Source organism: Rutidosis leptorrhynchoides, chromosome 4, assembly GCF_046630445.1.
Source record: "Rutidosis leptorrhynchoides isolate AG116_Rl617_1_P2 chromosome 4, CSIRO_AGI_Rlap_v1, whole genome shotgun sequence".
NCBI classification, from domain to species: Eukaryota; Viridiplantae; Streptophyta; class Magnoliopsida; order Asterales; family Asteraceae; genus Rutidosis; species Rutidosis leptorrhynchoides.
Window position 1 is genome coordinate 482074690 of NC_092336.1, and position 16470 is coordinate 482091159.

Genomic DNA, 16470 nt, shown 5'->3' on the forward strand with positions numbered 1-16470 from the left:
TAATAGCATGTGAATCAAATTGTCATGTTTCATGCAAGATACAAGTATAAAAGCATGTTAGAACGATTGCACAACCATTTGGTTAAGTTTGATTAAAAGTCAACTTGGTCGGGTCAAAGTCAACGAAAAAGTCAACATGTTCGGGTCGGGTCCCGAACTATTTTTCTGAGGTTTTTAATCATATATGAGTATGTTAGAACAAGTTTCATGTGAATCGGAGGTCCATAGTATGCCAAACATTTTTCGTAATTTGGACATGGTGGTCAGAACCTGACCACGGCTTATGTCGCGCCGCGACATAGTCTGGCCGCGCCGCGGCATTGGCCGTGCGCTGGTACCTGGTCAGTCTCAATTGTTCAAGTCCCAAATCAAAACTCTTTCAAGCATAAATTACAAACCGCTAACATTTAGAACTCGCACCTTATATCGTTGGAAAGGTAATTTGACAAAGAACACAACTAAACACATTTCATCAATCAATCTACCTATTATAACAACCAAAACCGCATCTAATGCTCAACATTAATCGCATACAAGTTCATAAATGCAATTCAATGATTCGGGCAACCAATTTACATGAATGATATGCCGTTTCGAAGGTAATCAAGCATACATTCTAACTAAACACTTACCAACCATAATCCATGGCATTCAATGCATCAAAAGTCCATTTCAAGTTCATCAAACCCTAACCCAATTTCACCAAAATCATAAATCGAGTTCATGAACTTTTCTAAAGCAACCTACACATCAAATTGAAGCTAGTGATACTAGTAACACAATTATAACATGAACTTTTAACATCTAACAACATATGATCATCCAAAATTTAAGAACAACACACCAAAATTCAAGTTCATGCTAGTTACACTAAAACAACGAGATCGAGCATATAAATTACACACACGACATCACAATGAGCCATAGACACTAACTAACACCATTTCAAGTCAAAAACACGAATTTAGAGAAATCTAGAGTTTTAGAAATGTTACCCAAACGAGATGAAGTTGGTACCAAAATGAAGAGGATGAAGAGAGGATTACGAATATGTAATTTATTTTGTTGTAAGCCTCCTAGATCGGATTTAGATGATGATTGAATGAATTTGGAAATGGTGTGTGTGTTCTTGCTAGAGAGAAAGAGAGAGAGATGGAGATGATAATGAATGAGTGAAAGGGGTTTGACCCTTTGACCTAGTCAAGGGTTTGATCCCTTGTCAAGTTTAGTCCCTCAACTTTCGTTCGGGTGCGTAAATTACCTAAACGAGATAATTTAAAACGCGTATCAACGGGAGATGTTATAAACATATAACGGACTTTATATTAGTATAACGGAAAAGTAAATGGAAAAAGGCGGGATGTTACAATAATTTCGGACAAGAATATTTATGAAAATATTCTCAAAAATATCGAAGATATTTATCATGATATTTTCAGAATTTCTAAGATCGAAGGTTGATGAAGAAAGATTTTCCACAAGATTTAACATGAGTACGGAGCAAGATATTCTCTAAAGATTTCATCAGATATAGAATTATCTGGATTCTTTGAATATAGGGTTTGGTCCTTGTATTTGTCCTCGGTCTCCTTCATGGTTTGCTCAATCCATTTTTCAGTTCCAAATCTGAGCCTTTTCAACACACCATTCTTTAGTATCAAGCTTTTGGCCATTAAGACCATCAACAGTTTTGCTGCTTCATCAGCATTCAAAATTATCATAACTGAATAATTGGTTATCAGTCCGAGGTGTTTCAAGAATTTTAAAGGATTTGAACGCAGATTGTAATCGTCAAGATATATATGATGAAATCAAGTGGCAAACTTGAAGAATTATTTAACTGTAGTTGATGTAACTTATTAACGATATTTTAAGTCAAAATGTTGTAATTAATATTTCCTACTCTTTTAATACTTTTTAATTGTCTAAAGTTAGTAGTCCAATGTTAGTAGTCCAATAGTCCAATAGTTCAATATATAATATAGTTAATCAAGACGTATCGTGACCCATTGTACATGTGTACATGTGTCCCGATTGTCCGACGATATTTAAAATGCGTAAAATAAATAACACTATTTAAATGATGATAAATAAAGTGCGTAAAATAAATGATGATAAATAAAGTTGCGAGCATTGAAATTGCGATAAATAAATTGCGATAATTAAAATTGTGATAAATAAATTGCGATAATTAAAGTTGCGATAAATAAATTGTGATAATTAAAATGACAATAAATAAAATGAAATAAAGAAATAGTTATAACAGTTATAGGAACAGTTAGCTAGGAACACTTAGCTAGGAACAGTTAGCTAGGATTTGTTTAGTATAGTTTTAACATTTTACGTAGTTAATTAATTTGTTACTAATCAATTTTATTTTGTCCATTATTTTCTTCTTTATGCCACTTGTCAAATCTTGACTTGGATTCTGATCGGTCAAAATCCAAATATGAAATTTGAATGAAAATGGTTGTTCTTCGGTGAACGGATACATATATTTGCAGAGTTGAATAGGATAGTTAACGACTGTTGAATCGGAATTGAAGGATGTACAGTGTAATATATCAATGTGAATTCTTAATATTTCTAGGGTATTACCTACCCATTAAAATATTCTCAGCATTAATAGTTTGTACAAGAGAATTTTTAATTACAATCTCTATGAAAATATATATACATATATATTTTCTTCAGATGTAATCATGGATTTAATGAGTTAATATAATATTAAACTCATGTGATTTACCATTAGAACTAGAATACGTAATCTCTAAAACATTAAAAATTATATAATCGCCATGTATGACGAAGATAATGATGTAGAACAAGATGTAGAATGAAGATAATCGATGTAGAACGATATGTAGAACGAAGATTATGCTTGAGGTATAGATTGTGATGTTGAGGCGTGTGTTGTTAGTGGTACTGGTGTTGGTGACGCTGCTGGTGCTTGTAAGTTTTGCACCATATCTTCCAAAGTCACTACTCGAGAGCGAAGCTCGTTGACTTCTTCTATTTCTTCGTGATGATTGGCAGTTTGAACAAGGGAATGAATAAGATTTAGAATTGTAGATATTATGTAATCGTTGCGAGCTATTCTAAAAATGAGGGTAAAGATGGTGTTTCGAACTGGTTCGCCGGTAAATGCTTCAGGTTCATTGCCAAGTGGTGAATTCGGTTGGTGGAAGGGATCGCCTTCTTCTCTTCTCCATTGATTAAGTTGACTACGAAACCATCTCCAATTCATCCAGAATTGATGATGGTTAATTGGTTGATCCATTCTGGTTACACTGCTTTCGGAGCTCGGATGAATATTCGTATTGGAATAGCTGTCGGAATCCGAGGAACTCGAACTGGTTGCAGAATCTATCTTGTACGATCGTGGAAATGATTTTCGATAGGAGATAGATTATAGGACCTAGATTGATATTCTTCAATACATAATTTTCGTATGTATATATAATACCAAAATCCCATAAGTTACGGAGGTATCTTCGGAAGCTGTCCGGAAAAGTTTATAGTAACAGATATACTAAGATATGAATTTATCTATACACTATCTGTAGAGACCCGTCTTAATCCATCTGGATGAATACATTACATTTGGTTACATCGCGAGGTACTTGACCTCTATATGATACATTTTACAAACATTGCATTCGTTTTTAAAAGACAAACTTTCATTTCATCGAAAGTTGACGGCATGCATACCATTTCATAATATCAAACTATAATTGACTTAATAATAATCTTGATGAACTCAACGACTCGAATGCAACGTCTTTTGAAATATGTCATGAATGACTCCAAGTAATATCTCTGAAATGAGCAAATGCACAGCAGAAGATTTCTTTCATACCTGAGAATAAACATGCTTTAAAGTGTCAACCAAAAGGTTGGTGAGTTTATTAGTTTAACATAAATAATCATTTCCATCATTTTAATAGACCACAAGATTTTCATTTTCATTTCTCATAAATATACGTCCCATGCATAGAGACAAAAATCATTCATATGGATTGAACACCTGGTAACCGACATTAACATAATGCATATAGAATATCCCCAAAACAGAAATCCATCTGTATTAATAACTCGAAGTACTAAAGCATACCATTTTCCAGTATGGGGGGAGTTAGTGCCGTAGATCTACCTTTAGGATTCGCGTCAATTATGGTGTCTGTTCCCTAATTCTTAGGTTAGCAAGCTAAAAGGGGTGATATTCGATTCGATAATCCAACCATAGAATGTAGTTTCGATTACTTGTGTCTATTTCGTAAAACAGTTATAAAAGCAGCGCATGTATTCTCAGTCTCAAAAATATATATTACAAAAGCATTTAAAAAGGGAGCAAATGAAACTCACTCTATAATATTTTGTAGTAAAAATATTCATACGAAGATATTGAACAATGCAGGGTTGGCCTGGGATTCACGAACCTATATCATTTATATATATATTAACACATATAATTGTAATCGAACGAATTTAGGTATTATTATTAATTGTTATTTTAGTAATTTGTGCGTTTCATTAATAACTAAATTAACTATATTTATTTTTATATACATTAAATAGATAATTAATATTTATTACAAACATATTAATATAGTTATGCTTTATGTAAATAATATATTTTTATATAGAAAATCTTTATTTGATATATTAATAATTAATAATACTAATAATAATAATGATAAAAATAATAATATTAGTGTTAGAAATAATAAAAATGATAATAAAATAATAATGATAAAAATAATGATAATTCTAATAATAATAATAATAATAATAATAATAATAATAATAATAATAATAATAATAATAATAATAATAATAATAATAATAATAATAATAATAATAATAATAATAATTCTATTAATAAAAAGGATAATTTTTATAAAAAGAATATTAGTTTCAATAATAATACTACAACATTAAAAATAATATTAATAATAATAATAATAATAATATTAATAATAATAATAATAATAATAATAATAATAATAATAATAATAATAATAATAATAATAATAATAATAATAATAATAATAATAATAATAATAATAAAAATAATAATAATAAAAATGAGTAATGAGTAAACTACCTCAAAGAAGTAGTCCTAAAAAATGCCCAAGTCCGGGTTTGAACCCGAGGCATCCCGCTAACCCAAAAATATCCTTAACCATTCCCCTATTTATTTATTTCCTGACATAAATCGCCCATTAAACCTTTTAAGCCATAAAACCCTGTTTCCTTCTTCTTTTCCTTCTTTTTCTAAAAAAAAAATGCCCCAGCCCGGTCTCGAACCCGCGACCTCTCGCTCAACAATCTCTAACCCAAACAATTACTCTGCTTATGTTTTTCTGAAATAATTTGTAACTTAAATCTATTTATCTTTTATCTGCTTTCATTTTCTTCTTCAATATCATCTATCATAAACATACATACATCATCATCATCATCATCATCATAATCTTGGTCATGACATCGTGATCCTAATCATTATCATTCGAGTTATTATCAAAATTATTATCTTCTACGATTCTTATTTATCATTATCCTCACTCATCATAACTTTATCATCATCTCGTCACACCACATCATCTACATCTATACCGTCATCATATTTACCATAATCATCATATTCTAAACCATCATCATATCATCATCATCCGTGTCATCTTACATCGTTGTTGCTTATGTATCATCATCATTCATCACTCGTTCTTCTTACTAAATAGAAAGCCGAAATACAGCTTAATTCCTTACGGCTCCATTAGAAAATTATTTGTTGAATCATGGCCCAAGAATCACCGCACACTCAAAAAGAACCCATCCATCATTTTATATTTATTTATTTATTATATTATTTTTTTAATTGAAGCTAGTAGATATCTTGTGAGTGTCGGTCGAATAGGAAAAAAAAAGCATATACAGCAACCACTATCTTATTCTTATTGTGTGTATTAGTAAAGATTAATAAAAGCTTACCATTTTTCAACATTACAATTCTTACAACCATTTTTCTTTTGTGCTATAACAAATCGTAACCTACCAAAAAAGAAACAGAATTACATGTCATCCTTCCGAGTAACGTCGAGTACTATTATTCATAACGGATCAAATAAGGTGATGGTTCAAAGTGGGTGGTCGTGGTGGTTTCAAGGGGTGCAGGTGAGGTGATGGAGATGGCATGGTGGTGGCGGCAGTGGTGATAGGGTGGAGATAGAAGGTGGTTGTTTAATCTAAGAAAAGAAACATGGAAATAAAGGTGGTGAGTGTTTGTTTTGGGTTTCGATTATAAAACATGAACCAAAAGTAATAGTTGTAATTTAGGAGACCGAAGGTGGTCTGGTTGAAGATGTTTCGAATGGTAGATAGTAGCGAGCAAATGCAGCATTTTGAGATGGTGATGGTAGTTTCAAGGTGGGATAATTTATATATGGTTCAAACTGAAATAGCATATGCGAGTGTTTTTAAAGCAGAAACAAATAAAGTGCAGCAGTTTTCGATGGAAGATAAAATACATGTGATGGTGTTGATGTCGGGTGTTTACATAGGTGATGTTCATAAGATGATGATGGTGGTGTTTAAATGGGGATGATGGTCAAAGGTGGTGATATTCGAGTTAGAGAAAAAGAGAAACACAAAGTTGAGTTGCGGTGTGCTTTGTTTATAGTTTGTAAACAAAAATAGTAGTAGTTTATCATGATGGTATTTGATTAGGTTGTGATGATCTTAGGTGTTGGTTGTAATCGATCAAGAACTCGAATGGTAAAAGTAACTAGAAGATGGTTGTTTGAAGAATAAGGTGAAGGTGTTGATTATAGGTGATGGGATGAATGCATGTAATATATATTTGTGTCATCTATATATGCATATGTAATATGTTTATATATATTATATGTAAAAAGTGATGATTAAACACAGTAATCCTTATCAATCATTTTAGCCAATTTGATTCACGGGTGTATGTAGGTATCTATATATATTATATGTTATATGGGGGTTAGTGAAAGACAAAAGCAAAAGTAAAGCAGTGATTAATAAAAATCATAGAATGTGCCACAGTTAAGCAACCAGATGAATTGGCTTATTATAAAATCACGCAGTGTTATATCGTGTCCATTTCTAATCAGTTAAACATAAAAGTTTTTGGAATAATTTTCCAATTTTTACATTAAATCCATTTATTTATTCTGGTCATTAACTGTATGAAACCTGATCAGAAAGATCCGTCTAATATTTTGTTTTTAGTTCTAAGTAATATATACAGAGTACTAAAATTTAAACTAAAAAGGTAATCATATTCCTGTCAAACCTATAATCTTCGTAATCCATTTACGGACTATCTTTTATTTTAATTTTTCATAATTTCGCACTAGATTTATATGAACACCAACGAAACGCCAACCGAGTATTACAATTAATTAATATATTCAATAAACTTTTATATCCATATATAGATTCATTTTAAATAATAAATTTTATTATATCTTATATTATTTTATTTTACAAAATAAATTATAATAACTAAATAATATAATATTTCAAATTATATTTAAACTTTATTATATATATATATATATATATATATATATATATATATATATATATATATATATATATATATATATATATATATATATATATATATATATATTAAATACATACATATCTATTTACAATTAGTTGTTCGTGAATCGTCGAGAGCAGTCGAAGGATAAATGAATATATGAAACAGTTCAAAAATTTTTGAGACTCATCCTAATAGAGTTTGCTTATCGTGTCGAAATCAAATAAAGATTAAGTTTAAATTTGATCAAAAATTTACGGGTCGTCACAGTACCTACCCGTTAAAGAAATTTCGTCCCGAAATTTGAGTGTGGTAGTCGTGGCTAACAATAAGAATGTTTTCATGACGAATATGAGTTAATAAATAAAGTTTTATCATCATTGAGTAATATAAATAAAATGATTCGATTACTCGAAGCGTACGAGTGAAGCTGTCACAAAAGTGTGAAATGATTAAAACAAAGTTCGTCTTAACTTTTGACGTAGTAACGGTTGATTTTCGGATTTCAAGGATTTAAAGAAAGTCTTCGTAATCTATATAAGATTTGATTCTTTGGAAATCAAGGAAATTAGGATCCGCTTTGATTAAATGCGGTAATCTGCTTCTATTTCTATGTCTGATATTTCGCTATAAATTCATCTCTTTCGATCCATTATTTTCACCACTCCTATTCTATCTTTCTCAATTCATACTTCCACAAGATCCGTTAATATGCTTAATCATGTATTGGTCCTTGCTAAGACATTAACCATATTTATCGTCATTCTTCTTTTCTATCTCTCCCCAGAAGAATATTTTTACTTCTACAACGCTCTTGAGTTGGTGGTTTTCATAATCCTATCTTGCCTCTGTCTTTCCATAATTATTGACATCCATGGTTAATGATCTCTCCTATTTGCTGTGATTTATACGTCTATTCATGTTTCGAAGCTCCATACTTCTGTTTTCTCTTCTCGATCTTAGGTAAAGCGAATAATGATACAGAATTCGTAGGTATGAAGTTTCGTTTGATCATAATGTTCTAAGCAGGAAGGAACGTAATAGCACAATTTGATTATTTGAATTACCAGAATCAATGAGGATGGAACTATCAATAATATATTTTATTGATATGTTCGGAGGTGAAACAGAATGAACGAGTCGTGTAACATGGCACATGATGACGTTATGATCTATGAATCATCATGTTCCAATAGAACTTCCAGCATGACTTACTGTAATATAATCACGTTGGCCAAGTGTCATTATATTATACTAACCCATGCTCAAATTCTTAACACTTCTCCAGAATTCATTCGTAATTTATATTTAGGTTTTACAGAAGTTTCCAATATAATGGAATACAGAATGCACGAAGAGGTATATAATTTCGGACGAGAATATTTATGAAAATATCCTCAGAAATATCGAAGATATTTATGATGATATTTTGGAATTTCAAAGTTCGAAGGTTGATGAATAAAGATTTTCCGCAAGATTTTAACATGACTTCGGAGCAAGATATTCTCTAAAGATTTCATCGGATACATAATTATTTGAATTCTTGGAATACATGGTATGGTCCTTGTATTTGTCCTTGGTCTCCTTCATGGTTAGCTCAATCCGTTTTTCAGTACCAAATTTTCTATCGAGCGTTCCCAACATTCCATTCTTTATTATCAAACTTTTGGCCATTTAGACCATCCAAAATTTTGCTGTTTCCTCTGCATTTAATGCTACCATATCTGAATCATCAGTTTTCAATCCAAGGTGGTTTCAGTAGAATTATGTTTTTTAGATGATTAAACGCTAATTGTAATCGCCAAGATACAGAGGATGTTTAAGATGAAATCAAGTGACAACTTGAGGAAATATTTAACTATAGTAGATGTAATTTATTTACGATATTTTAAGTCAAAATGTGTTGTAATTACTATTTCCTACTCTTTTAATATTTTTTAATTGTCCATGATAGTAGTCCAATAGTCCAACAGTTCAACCAAAACTAGTATATTATAAGGATATAGTCATATAGGAACAGTTAGCTAGGAACAGTCAGCTAGGATTTGGTTAATATAGGTTTAAAATTTTACGTAGTTAATTAATTGGTTGCTAATCAATATTATTTTGTTCATTATTTTCTTTATTATGCCACTTGTCAAATCTTGACTTGGATTTTGATCGGCAGAAACTCGTATATGAAATTGAATTGAAATGAAAATGGTTATTCTTTGGTGAACATATACGTATATGTGTGGATTTGAGCAGTATTGTTAATGACTGCTGATTCTAAATTGAAGAATGTACAATGTAACTTATTAATGTGAAATCTAAATATTCCTCGGGTATTACCTACCCGTTAAAATATTTTCACCATTAACAGTTTGTACAAGAGAATCTTTTAATTACAATCTTTATGAAAATATATATACATATATATTTTCTTCAGATGAAATCATGAATTTAATGAGTTAATATGATATTAAGCTCATTTGATTTTCGGTTAGAACTAGAATACATAATCTCTAAAACTTTTAGAAACTACATATTCTTAGCAGAATATTTCTTCAATGAAGTTATGGATCAATACTTCGTCGTTCATTGTTGTTGGTACTCCTTGGTATCTATGGTGCGTATGATGTTGATGTTCGTGGGACAGATTGTGAAATTGAGGCTTGGGATGTGGATGTTGAGGCTTGTGTTGTTGGTGGTATTGGTGCTATTGGTGATGATGCTGGTGGTGCTGTTGATGTCGATGATGTTGCTGAAGCTGGTAATTTTTGCACCATAATTTCCAAAGCCACTACTCGAGCGCGAAGCTCGTTGACTTTTTCTACTAACCCTGGCTGGTTATCAGTGTGAGGTGGAGGTTAGATATCTTCTCTAGTTCCGTTAATGGTTGCCTCAAGACGAAAAATTCTCGCAAAGAGGGTATAAACAGTGTTGCGAACAGGTTCGCCAGTGAGCGGGTTGAGCACTCTGATGTTAGGCGGTAGATTCGGCTCATGATATGGAGTACCTTCTTCCCTTCTCCATAGGGTGAGTATGTCGCGAACCCACCCCCAGTTTCTCCAGTAATCACGGTAGTTGATCGGTTGGTGCGCTCTCGTCACGCTGTCTTCGGAGTCAGATGAACTTGGTCGATTCGTAGAGGCCATCTTACGCGATCACAGAAAAGATTTTTGGTATGAAACGTTTAGTGACAACAAATGATAGTTGGATGGTATTCTCAATGCACAATATGCATAGATATATATAGTATCAGGATCCCTTAAATTACGGAGAAATTTACGGAAGATATCAGGCAAAGTTTACCGTAATAGATACGCTAAGATATAAATTAGCAGATACGCTAAGATATAAATTTTGTCTATACACTATTCAGGCAATCAATGCAGTAAGATATGTCTAGACTAAGAATGATAAGCAGATAATTTTTGACACTAAATGATAAGCAAAACTTTTGACATGCAGACATGGTCGAAGCCCAGACTCACTAATGCGTCTAAACAACTATCAGTTAGACACACTAATGCAAGACCTGGTTCGCTAAGACCACCGCTCTGATACCACCTGTAGAGACCCGTCCTAATCCATCTGGATGAATACATTACATTTGGTTACATCGCGAGGTACTTAACCTCTATATGATACATTTTACAAACATTGCATTCGTTTTTAAAAGACAAACTTTCATTTCATCGAAAGTTGATGGCATGCATACCATTTCATAATATATCAAACTATAATTGACTTAATAATAATCTTGATGAACTCAACGACTCGAATGCAACGTCTTTTGAAATATGTCATGAATGACTCCAAGTAATATCTCTAAAATGAGCAAATGCACAGCGGGAGATTTCTGTCATACCTGAGAATAAACATGCTTTAAAGTGTCAACCAAAAGGTTGGTGAGTTCATTAGTTTAGCATAAATAATCATTTCCATCATTTTAATAGACCACAAGATTTTCATTTTCATTTCTCATAAATATACGTCCCATGCATAGAGACAAAAATCATTCATATGGATTCAACACCTGGTAACTGACATTAACATAATGCATATAGAATATCCCCAAAATAGAAATCCATCATTATTAACAATTCGAAGTACTAAAGCATACCATTTTCCAGTATGGGGGGAGTTAGTGCCCTAGATCTACCTTTAGGATTCGCGTCAATTAGGGTGTATGTTACCTAATTCTTAGGTTACCAAGCTAAAAGGGGTGATATTCGATTCAATAATCCAACCATAGAATGTAGTTTCGATTACTTGTGTCTATTTCGTAAAACAGTTATAAAAGCAGCGCATGTATTCTCAGTCCCAAAAATATATATTGCAAAAGCATTTAAAAAGGGAGCAAATGAAACTCACTCTACAATATTTTGTAGTAAAAATATTCATACGACGATACTGAACAATGAAGGGTTGGCCTCGGATTCACGAACCTATATCATTTATATATATATTAACACATATAATTGTAATCGAACGAATTTAGGTATTATTATTAATTGTTATTTTAGTAACTTGTACGTTTCATTAATAATTAAATTAACTATATTTATTTTTATATACATTAAATAGATAATTAATATTTATTACAAACATATTAATATAGTTATGTTTTATGTAAATAATATATTTTTATATAGAAAATCTTTATTTGGTATATTAATAATACTAATAATAATAATGATAAAAATAATAATATTAGTGTTAGAAATAATAAAAATGATAATAAAATAATAATGATAAAAATAACGATAATTCTAATAATAATAATAATGATAATAATAATAATAATAATAATAATAATAATAATAATAATAATAATAATAATAATAATAATAATAATAATAATAATAATAATAATAATGATAGTTCTATTAATAAAAATGATAATTTTTATAAAAAGAAAATTAGTTTCAATAATAATACTACTTACATTAAAAATAATAATAATAAAAATAATAATAATAATAATAATAATAATAATAATAATAATAATAATAATAATAATAATAATAATAATAATAATAATAATAATAATAATAAAAATAAAAATGAGTAATAAGTAAACTACCTCAAAGAAGTAGTCCAAAAAAATGCCCAAGTTCGGGTTTGAACCCGCGACATCCCGCTAACCCAAAAATATCCTTAACCATTCCCCTATTTATTTATTTACTGACATAAATCGCCCATTAAACCTTTTAAGCCATAAAACCCTGTTTCCTTCTTTTTCTAAAAAAAAAATGCCCCAGCCCGGTCTCGAACCCGCGACCTCTCGCTCAACAATCTCTAACCCAAACAATTACTCTGCTTATGTTTTTCTGAAATAATTTGTAACTTAAATCTATTTATCTTTTATCTGCTTTCATTTTCTTCTTCAATATCATCTATCATAAACATACATACATCATCATCATCATCATCATCATAATCTTGGTCATGACATCGTGATCCTAATCATTATCATTCGAGTTATTATCAAAATTATTATCTTCTACTATCCTTATTTATCATTATCCTCACTCATCATAACTTTATCATCATCTCGTCACACCACATCATCTACATCTATACCGTCATCATATTTACCATAATCATCATATTCTAAACCATCATCATATCATCATCATCCGTGTCATCTTACATCGTTGTTGCTTATGTATCATCATCATTCATCACTCGTTCTTCTTACTAAATAGAAAGCCGAAATACAGCTTAATTCCTTACGGCTCCAATAGAAAATTATTTGTTGAATCATAGCCCAAGAATCACGGCCCACTCAAAAAGAACGCAGCCATCATTTTATCTTTATTTATTTATTATATTATATTTTTTTTAATTGAAGCTAGTGGATTTCTTGTGAGTGTCGGTCGAATAGGAAAAAAAAAAAGCATATACAGCAAACACTATCTTATTCTTATTGTGTGTATTAGCAAAGATTAATAAAAGCTTACCATTTTTCAACATTACAATTCTTACAGCCATTTTTCTTTTGTGCTATAACAAATAGTAACCCCCCAAAAAAGAAACCGAATTACATGTCATCCTTCCGAGTAATATCGAGTACTATTATTCATAACGGATCAAATAAGGTGATGGTTCGAAGTGGGTGGTCGTGGTGGTTTCAAGGGGTGCAGGTGAGGTGATGGAGATGGCATGGTGATGGCGGCAGTGGTGATGGGGTGGAGATAGAAGGTGGTTGTTTAATCTAAGAAAAGAAACATGGAAATAAAGGTGGTGAGTGTTTGTTTTGGGTTTCGATTATAAAACAGGGACCAAAAGTAGTAGTTGTAATTTAGGAGACCGAAGGTGGTCTGGTTGAAGATGTTTCGAATGGTAGATAGTAGCGAGCAAATGCAGCAGTTTGAGATGGTGATGGTAGTTTCAAGGTGGGACAATTTATATATGGCTCAAACTGAAATAGCATATGCGAGTGTTTTTAAAGCAGAAACAAATAAGGTGCAGCAGTTTTCGATGGAAGATAAAATACATGTGATGGTGGTGATGTCGGGTGTTTACATAGGTGATGTTCATAAGTTGATGATGGTGGTGTTTAAATGGGGATGATGATCAAAGGTGGTGATATTCGAGTTAGAGAAAAAGAGAAACACAAAGTTGAGTTGCGGTGTGCGTTGTTTATAGTTTGTAAACAAAAATAGTAGTAGTTTATCATGATGGTATTTGATTAGGTTATGATGATCTTAGGTGTTGGTTGTAATCGATCAAGAACTCGAATGGTAAAAGTAACATGAAGATGGTTGTTTGAAGAATAAGGTGAAGGTGTTGATTATAGGTGATGGGATGAATGTATGTAATATATATTTGTGTCATCTATTTATGCATATGTAATATGTTTATATATGTTATATGTAAAAAGTGATGATTAAACACTGTAATCCTTATCAATCATTTTAGCCAATTTGATTCACGGGTGTATGTAGGTATCTATATATATTATATGTTATATGGTGGTTAGTGAAAGACAAAAGCAAAAGTAAAGCAGTGATTAATAAAAATCATAGAATGTGCCACAGTTAAGCCGCCGGATGAATTGGCTTATTATCAAATCACGCAGTGTTATATCGTGTCCATTCCTAATCAGTTAAACATAAAAGTTTTCGAAATAATTTTCCAATTTTTACATTAAATCCATTTATTTATTCTGGTCATTAACTGTATGAAACCTGATCAGAAAGATTCGTCTAATATTTTGTTTTTAGTTCTAAGTAATATATACGAAGTACTAAAATTTAAACTAAAAAGGTAATCATATTCCTATCAAACCTATAATCTTCGTAATCCATTTACGGACTATCTTTTATTTTAATTTTTCATAATTTCGCACTAGATTTATATGAACACCAACGAAATGCCAACCGAGTATTACAATTAATTAATATATTCAATAAACTTTTATATCCATATATAGATTCATTTTAAATAATAAATTTTATTATATCTTATATTATTTTATTTTACAAAATAAATTCTAATAACTAAATAATATAATATTTCAAATTATATTTAAATTTTATTATATATATATATATATATATATATATATTTAAATACATACATATCTATTTACAATTAGTTGTTCGTGAATCGTCGAGAGCAGTCGAAGGGTAAATGAATATATGAAACAGTTCAAAAATTTTTGAGACTCATCCTAACAGAATTTGCTTATCTTATCGAAATCAAATAAAGATTAAGTTTAAATTTGGTCAGAAATTTTCGGGTCGTCACACTATCTACGCAATAAGTGCAGGAAGACATGTCTAGACTTAGGAATGATAAGCAGGTAATTTTGTACTAGGAATGATAAGCAAGATTTATAATATGCAGCTAAGGTCGAAGTCCAGATTTGCTAATGCATTCTAACGACTATCAATCAGACTCACTAATGTAAGACCTGGTTCGCTAAGACCACCGCTCTGATACCAACTGTGATCGCCCGTCCTAATCCACCTGGACGAAGTCATCAACATTTGGTCCCATTGCGATGAACTGTCCTAAGTATGCCATGAACGACTCCATGTAATATCTTTAAAATGAGCAAATGCACAGCGGAAGATTTCTTTCATACCTGAGAATAAACATGCTTTAAAGTGTCAACCAAAAGTTTGGTGAGTTCATAGATTTATCGTAAACAATAAAATTCATAATTTTGATAGACCACAAGATTTAAATGTACATGGTACAAATGGGCCCGAATCCTACACCCACATGTAATGTACATGCGATTTCTTTTAAATACAGTACACATATCTCGTGTACGAAATCATTTTTCAAAATGCTTAATAACCGTACACATATCTCGTGTACAAAATATCATACACATAACTTGTGTATAAAAATCATTCTCTCTATATATAACATTCACTTTGCTTTCTTTGCTTGGCTTGGTAACCGACCTTAACATTTAATGCACATCATAAATATCCCCAAAATAAACAGAACTTTCACTCTGTAATAAATATATAAATCTCGAAGTACTAAACACCACGCCCACTAGCTCTTCCGTCTAGTGAACATTCTGGGTGGAGGTGTTAAACCCAGTAGCTACCTTTAGGATTCGCGTGAATTAGGGGTCATACCCATTTCCTAATTCTTAGGTTACCAAGATATAATAATCAAGGGGAAATATTCACATCAATTAGTGGCAATTATAACGTCCAACTAATTCAATAATAATCAACAGAACTTCTGTCTGTATAATAATTCATTTGAGGAATGTTTTGCTTGTGTCTATCTCGTCAAACATTTATAAAAGCATTTCATGCATTCTCAGTCCAAAAATATAGATTACAAAAGTATTTAATAAAACAGCTATAAAACAGCGCATGTATTCTCAGTCCCAAAAATGTAAAGAGTAAAAGGGAATCAAATGAACT